The sequence below is a fragment of the Lacerta agilis genome, chromosome 3, assembly GCF_009819535.1.
Source record: "Lacerta agilis isolate rLacAgi1 chromosome 3, rLacAgi1.pri, whole genome shotgun sequence".
Classification (NCBI taxonomy): domain Eukaryota; kingdom Metazoa; phylum Chordata; class Lepidosauria; order Squamata; family Lacertidae; genus Lacerta; species Lacerta agilis.
The window spans coordinates 103,884,806-103,893,193 of NC_046314.1; positions in this window are offsets into that span (position 1 = coordinate 103,884,806).

An 8,388-nucleotide genomic window follows, 5' to 3' on the forward strand; every position below is an offset into this window, starting at 1 on the left:
GGGCGCGTGGTTGCTGTACTCGTCTTGTTCCTGTGTTCCTGGTTCGTATCTGACTGACTTGGCTTGTTCTGACTTGGACTGTTTCTGACTTCGGCTTCTCTTGACCCCAATACTGTTACCTGGCTTCGGCTGGCTTCCAACCTGGACTGTTGACCTTGGCTTATCTCGTCCTGACTGCTGCGCTGCAGCACACCAACTTGTTGTCGCCCTGACACTACCCCTGAGCTAGTAAGCCTATCTGCGGTTGTCCTTCATGAATTCATCTAATCCCCTTTCGATGCCACCAAAACCACTGCCCATTGCCGCGTTCTGTGGCAACTTCCACAAAGTTGTTAGCCGCTGCATGAAGAAGTGCTTCACTTTTGTCTGGCTCTCCTGCCAATCAGTTTGAAAGGGGTTAATTAGCTAACCTTTATATATTTACCTGAATGTATTGTTAGTCCAGAAGTATAAAAGAACTCTTTAAGCTTTGCCTTATGAAACCTCTCTGTAAAGCTGTGAACTTTGATCTGCATTGCACTTCTTTCTGGCAAGCTATGACTAAGAGTCTGGAGATAACAGTAGAAGGTCGACCTTGCACAGAGGCACAGAGAGGAACTGTGTAGGTCACAGATAGGATGGCCTTGCTGGAGTGCGCATGAACCAACTCAGGGCTAAATGTCCTTTTGCCTTATATGTACAACAGGAAATGTACAACAGGAAATGTTCCTTATATGGACAAGAGGAAGATTTCTGGGGTGGGAAGAGGAGCCAGAGAACTGTCTATAAGAACTGTCTGAAAATTTTTTTGTACTTGCTTGACTTTTTTTGTACTTGCTTGGCTGTCTGAACACCGCAGGTACCTCTGCATGCAGAAGATAAATCTTTCTCTCTCTGAAGCCAGCAGCCTCAGGTGTCTTTTCTGCTTCCATGTTTTCTCACCGGGCGCAACCATGGGAACCCGTAGGGGCAAATAAGGCTCCAAGTTAAATTGGCTGACTCCGGATCCTAGTGGTATGAATGAGAAAAGAAGTAGGTTTCTGCCACAAACCTGAAAATGTGTAAACATTTATTTATGTTTAATGGAAGAAGCTCCGCGTTCAGCAAAGTTGTTTACTTGGGCCTTTTGCTGAGGGCGTCGAGTGAAAAACGATTGTCCCTCAAGTAACAACATAAATATTTATCTTATTATGGATCGAAATAAAACATGGCGTGCCAGGAGAGTCTAAGAAAAAGCTATGTTTTTAACCTTGTAAGGAAAGAGTCTAGAGGTTTGAGCTTAATTAAATTATAAATTGATCCCTCTAACCTTTACCTCTCATATATATATATAATGCATGGCAAGCTTCATCCTGGTATGCTGGTAGCGAACGGTATTATTTTCTGCATCCTCACGGAGGTAAAGGAGAGGCTGCTGACGCCCTCTGAGGTGATTTTCAGCGCACACTGAATTGCATAGAGTGCTATTCTTCACACACTGTTGTGTTAATGATCTAGTTAGTGATGAAAAATTGTGTCGGCTTGTAAACACAACTGCCCTGTGGGGCCTCAATTAATGCAGGATCCTTTGTGGTGACATTAGCCTGGGGTGAGAAGCTGACTCAGTTTTATTTCACTTATCCGTTTAATTTGAAAATTTGTAATCCGCTTTTCGATTCATGGGAGCTCTGAAAAATGGTGGAAAACCTTTTTTAAAACAACCCACTAGAAAAACCTCAAAGATAACTGAGTCGAGAGCTTTTTATTTTCTTGTTTTACCACCAGCAGGGAAACACCGATCAAATAAACTCTCACTGAAGATGAAAGGCTTGAGTTAAAAATAAAAATAATAATAATGTTTCAACAGCATGCTTGAAAGGGCATCAGGCTGGAGTCACCACTAAAAATGTCCCATAACCTCAGTAAGTGTGCAGTCATTAGGGGAGGTATTGTGTAGGTCAGATTATTTGTTCAAGTAGGTGTTAAATAGAATGGAGGACCAAACCAGAACCCTTTGGGAGAGTTGCTTCTGCATAAGCTTCTTAAATTGACAGTTTAAATAAGAACAGAACCAGGTTAACATGAGCCATGGATCGGGACGACAGTGTGGATTGGGAGGTTCACACACAGCTTTGTTTTTAATATAAAAAGGAATTCCATCTCCAGCTTTAAAGCCTAAATGACAAATATGTGGGTGGTGAGAACATCTTTAATTCTTTTAGTTGGGGTGTTCCTCATTGCCTGCTTAGATGTCTAGCCCCTAAGTATGTTGGGATGCAGAGGGTTGGTACAATCACCCATTAATCTTTTAGTTGGGAAAGGTTTTCTTTTGACTCTCCCAGTTTGTGATTCAGCTGCCTTGTGTTGCTTTGCTTGCTAGTTGATTTATGGGATTTTATTGCATTCTGCGGTACTACAAACTCTGCTACAGTTTGGAGGCCTTTGGGACAGAAAAGAAGCAGTGTATGAATGAATCATTATCAAAATGGCTGCCAAGACCATACTACACCAGTCATGAAACACCTACATTGGCTCCCAGTACGTTTCCGAGCACAATTCAAAGTGTTGGTGCTGACCTTTGAAGCCCTAAACGGCCTCAGTCCAGTATACCTGAAGGAGCGTCTCCACCCCCATCGTTCAGACTGGACACCAAGGTCCAGCGCCAAGGGCCATCTGGTGGTTCCCTCACTGCGAGAAGTGAAGTTGCAGGGAACCAGGCAGAGGGCCTTCTCAGTAGTGGCGCCCGCCCTGTGGAATGCCCTCCCATCAGATGTCAAGGAAATAAACAACTATCTGACTTTCAGAAGACATCTGAAGGCAGCCCTGTTTAGGGAAGTTTTTAATGTTTGAAGTTTTATTCTGTTTTTAGTGTTCTGTTGGAAGCCACCCAGAGTGGCAGGGGAAACGCAGCACTGCCCAGTTCAGAATTGTGCCTTTCTGTATTGTATGCTTTTCTCTGCATTCCTGTATTCTTTTGCTTTTCAGTTAACCAAAGCTGCGCCATGATCAGGAGGCAGGGAGAGCCCCCAGGGCCCCCAGCCCCATTAACAGAGTTTAGGAATGCATATTAGTAAAGGGGAGACTGGTACAGAATCAATTAGGCTGACCAGAGCCAGCTGGAAGATGATTGAGGATGACACCTTGATAAAAATAATGGGAGTTTCTTAGGTAGGAAACAACTCCAAATATGGAATGTCTGTTTTGAAGGCCAGACAAGAACTGTTCACGTGTTGCTGTAACCCAGACGTTTTCAACCTTTTTGAGTCCACAGCTCCCTTAACCAACTACATTCTTTCTGTGGCACCTTTGTGGGGCTCAAGACCCCAGTTATGACACCTTCTCACGCTTTTTTGAACATTCCCTTGTGGAGTGTTCCCTCAGCCTCCTTTCCCTTTGCCCTCTATTTGGGAGTCCTCTGGGCAGCCGCTGCCGCCGCCTCTGGTCTCCGAGCTGCCTCCCCTGCCCCAAAGAGAGATGCTTCCTCACAATGTCCCACAGAGGCCTAGACAAGAATCTACACACATATTTAAAAACACTGTGAAAACGCTTAAAAAAACCGTTTTGAAAAATACATTGGATTTTGCATAGCTCGCTTTCGCCAGCTAGTGTCGCATTTGTATATTGCACTTTACAACACATTTAAAATGTTTAATTTGCAGCTGTGTAGCTGAGTCATGGGACTTGCCTGTCCATTCCCAAAAGCAAGGGCTGGCTGGCTGGCTGGCCTCCCTCGCCTGCCTGCTTGCTTGCTTACTCTGAGGCTATCTAAGAGCCTGACAACCATCACCCGCTGACCAACCCCAGAGGCACCATTCGCCTGCGGAGCTTGTAGCTAGGGCTGCTGCAACAAACAGTTGTGCAAGCCTTTAGGAGGCAGAGACATGGGAGGGCATCAGAGGAGGGAGGGAAGGAGGGACAGAGGCCAGTGTTGCCTGCGGCATCCCTGACCATAAGTCAAGGCACCCCAGGTTGCCACAGCACACCAGTTGAAAACCACTGCTGTAACCAATAATATTGCAGAGATGATATGGGCATGAGGGCTTCGTGTATTCAGAATGCCATATAGATGCCTTGAACTCTTATATTTGCTGCCCAGCTTTTGAAATTATCCACTGGGACAACTTTGCTCTTATGGCAGTAAACAATGAAGCTGATCTTTCCATGACGTACTGTCTTTATTTTGGCTAAAGAGGACCGGCATATTTCCAGGCCCCCATTGTAGGGTAACACCTTATCTTGAGATTCTCACGGGCATTGGTTGGCCAGTGGGCAAAATAAGACGTTGGACTAGACAGGCCTTTGCTCTGACACAGGGGTGGCGCTTTCTCACTATTATTTATTGGAAAAGCAAAACTGTGTGTGACTCCGCTTATGTACCCTTTCCCCTTGGGGGCTGGTTTCGTGCCACTGGACTCTGCTATTTGGGATGCACCCTGGCCATCCTTGTGAACTCCTTGCTGTGTTGAACAAGGCCCACCCGACAGCAATCCAGTCGCGATTTCCCACGAGCTTCGCGGCTTGAAAAAGCACAGCTGCAGCTCTGGCAATTGCTGCCAGGTAATTGCTACAGCTGCAGCGCTGTCAGGGTTATGTGCTATGTTGCTCATTTGATTGCAAGCGCACGACGCTCAGGAGTTTTTTTTTTTTGAGTCAGCCCTGTAGCATAGAGCTGCCAACTTTGATATCTTTTAAAATCTGCTACGTGGTTGGAGTTTAGGGCAGGGGTGGGGGAACCTGTGGCCCTCCAGGTGTTGCTGGACTACAGCTCTCATCACCCCTGACCATTGGTCATGTTGGCTGGGGCTGATGGGAGTTGGAGTCCAACAATGACTGGAGGACCACAAATGTTGGAGGATGTGGAAATACATAACAAATGCACATCCCCGCCGCTGCCGCCGCCCCGCCCAATCCAGCACTTGGTCCCACTGAACTCAGTGGAGTTTACTTCCAAGTAAACATGCATAATAATCTCAAGCTGCCAGGCTCATCTAATTGGGCCATAAGGAGTTCTGCTGGATGTTTTCAGAGACGGAGTATGATTAGCACTGATTGCTTTCTGTATGCTTATTTTTGTCCTTAATTGGACATTCATTGAAGGAGAGGCATTATTAGGAAGGGAGAGCATTTTTCTCTCTCCAGTTTTTATTCTTAAATAACACTAGCCACGCAGCATTTTGCCCTCCCCCTCTTTATGAAAAATGCCAGCTATTTTAACTTGTATTTTGACTAGTCTTCTTCACTGTCTTTGCTTTCTGCATCCAAGTATCCATCAATAAAATATTATGGCTCCAATGACTCTATTCATTGAACAGCAGGGAGAGAAAAAATCTTCTGGGATCTGTCGCCTGATTCTCCGGGGGGTGGAGGTGGGGCGTTCCAGCAAGTTGTCTTCCCACATGGCTCTGCTTTAAGTGTAATAAAATTCTTCGGTGCTTTCAACTAAATTGAGAAATCTGTTTGAAAAGGCGATGCTCTCCATGGGCCTTGACTCCAGCCAGATTTATCTTTCATTTCCCAGTTTTCAACTGATGTACTGCAGAAACTCCTCAACTGAAATAAATGTTAGTGTGGCATACTTGAAAGCAAGAATGGAAGCCTTTCGTTGTCCCTTATTGATTAAAAGTTGCGTCTGCAGCGCTCGCTGCTGACAAGGATTTCGTAGGCGAGTAAAGCAAACCGCAATCAAACAGCGAAGTAATAAAACACAAATGGAAAACAAGAACCGTAAAATGGAGTAGCACGGCAATGAAATGAAATCAAATCAAATCAAATCAAATGAAAATCAATATAGAGCAAGCATTAACAACAGCTGGACCTCAAAACTAGGACAGGAATGGTTTTTACCTGCCTTCAGAAAGCCAGCAGGGAGGAGTCTGTGCAAATGTCTCTTGGAAAAAAATTCCTTGATATTGGGGCTACCACAAAAAAGACTCTGCTCATATATATCATATAATCCAGCCAAATCTGAAGCACTCTAAGCTCCAGGGATTTAGGAACATAGGAAGCAGCCTTCCTTCCTTCCTTTTGTATACTTAGGGTTGCCATACGTCCAGAATTTCCCAGACATTGCCAGGATTCAACCGTCGGAAACAGTGTCCAGGAGGAAATCACTTAAAATTCAGACATATGGCAACCCATGTCAGAAGTGGGGAGTGTAGTTTTTGGTGAATTTCCTTTAAAATAGCTAAAAAAAAATTGGGGGGGGGACATCTTGCAAAAAAAAAAAAAAAAAGTTGAACAACGTTGCCATTTTATGAAATTTGTGTCCAGATTTTCACCTTTTGAAATATGGCAACCCTAGTATACTACCTTTATCTTCCAAGGAATTCAAGGTGATATACATGGTTCTCCTCCTCCCCATTTCATCCTCACAACAACCCTATGAGGTAGGTTAGGCTCAGAGATGATGACTGGCCCAAGGTCACCCAGTGAGATTCATTGCTGAGCCGGGATTCGAATCCTGCTCTCCCAGGTCCTAGTCTAACCCTCTAACCATTACACCACACTGGCTTTTTTAAAAAAAATTATACCCGATAATAGAAAGATAAAGTCATAGGGACCCTAATGACAATAAAATGAAGATTATTATTGAAAGTTGAATGCAAATGTATGTTAGCATATGTGAATAAAATACAGAATTACAAATACAAATTATCCAAATGAGTCACCATATATAAAAAATGAAGTTCTTCAAATAATACTGATAATAATAACAAGATCTCCAGGATTTTATTTCATACTACTTCAGAAAAAAAAACCTGGAGAATTATTTGTGAGTGGCAGCCATTAATTCTCTTTCAATTTTTCTTTCCGCTTTTTTCTTCCCTTCAGGAATATGTTATTTCCAAGGTTCCCCCCCCCCCAGCTGAAACTCAGTTTCATGGTGAGTCCCAGCACCTCTTTTTCTCGAAAAATAGCACGGGTTATTCCCATAAATCTTGAAAACACAAAAATATAAAAATGGTTATCCATTAAATATAAGAATATGCATATGTATGTAACTTGGTACATAATTAAAATAACTACTACACTCAGTTGGGCATTTGAGTTCATCCTAAAGAGTTGTTACTCCAGGAATGGAAATATAGAAGGATGCAATCAGGGCCGGCGCGTCCATTTAGGCAAACTAGGCAGTTGCCTAGGGCGCCAAAATGGAGGGGGTGCTGGCCAGCCTGCCCCCCACCCCCCGCCGCCGCCCGGTGCCGCTCCATCAGCGGCAGAGTGGCGGGGGAGGGGGAGCAGCCCGAAATCAGGCTTCTCCACCCCCTCCGCCAGCGGCAGAGTGACAGGGAGGGGGGGAGCAGCCCGAAATCGGGCTTCTCCGCAGGGCCGGTGCTAGGGATTGGCCGGGGGGGCAGCAGAAGGTGATCTCGCCTAGCGCGCAAAAAACCCTAGCACCAGCCTTGGCTGCAATATCAACAGGTATTTTAAAAAAACAAATCCCTGGAAATGCCAGGGATTGAACACAGAACTTGCTACGTGCAGAGTAAAAGCACTATAGCTCTTCAGTGGTTGTGGGTGTGTTTCAGATCTTTAAATCAATGGAAGTTAAAAAAGCTTAACCGTTGCTGGCTCAGGCCCCCCTAGTTCTCTGCATGGACATTTGTAAAGAGAGAAAGAAAATAACATCTGAATCCCTAAGTGAAGATTTCTGCTGACCCCAGGATACTGAATTCCTTACCAGAGGAATGATTAGCAAATCTATTGCCTGCTACAGCAGTTAACTTGAAGGTCAAGACTCTTTCGCCAAGATCTTGTTGCTTCATCGCACAAGTTCAATTTCTGCAAAGATCTTTTATCACATTTTTAATCTTTCTTATTGAGCAGCAGTTCTACGTTTCGGGTATTAATGAGAAGCTCTTGACCAGGCAAGGTCACTGCCTAGTTCCTGGCAGACGTGAGTCCTGTCCAAAATGGAATAATAAATAACTGCAGGGATAACTGTGAGCACAGGGGTCTCATGACCCCTGTTAGCAAGCCTCCTCAGCGGATGTCCATTTCAGAAACTGTTGCACACTCACTTCAATTTCTGAGTGCTGAGAGATTCCAGGGGTTACCTAGGTTTTCACACATATATACAACCTGAGTCTGCGATGGAGGGGTTCACATCATTAACTCCCTGAGAGGACCTTGTTTCCCTCATGGCCGCAGGTTTGGATTCAAACGGAAATCAAATATCGTTCTGCCAGGGGCGTACCCAGGATCAAAACTAGGGGGGGGGGGCAAGCCATGGTCGTTCAGGTTGTGACATTTCAACACGGAAAGGCGAATGAAACCAAAATTTTAGGGAAATTATATATAATTATAGCAGTGCTTTATTACAGTAGTTATTACAATTATTTGCTTGAATTTTTTTTAAATTCTTATTCTAGTTACATGTCTTATACCAGGGGTGGCCAACTCCCAAGAGACTGTGATCTACTTTCAGCA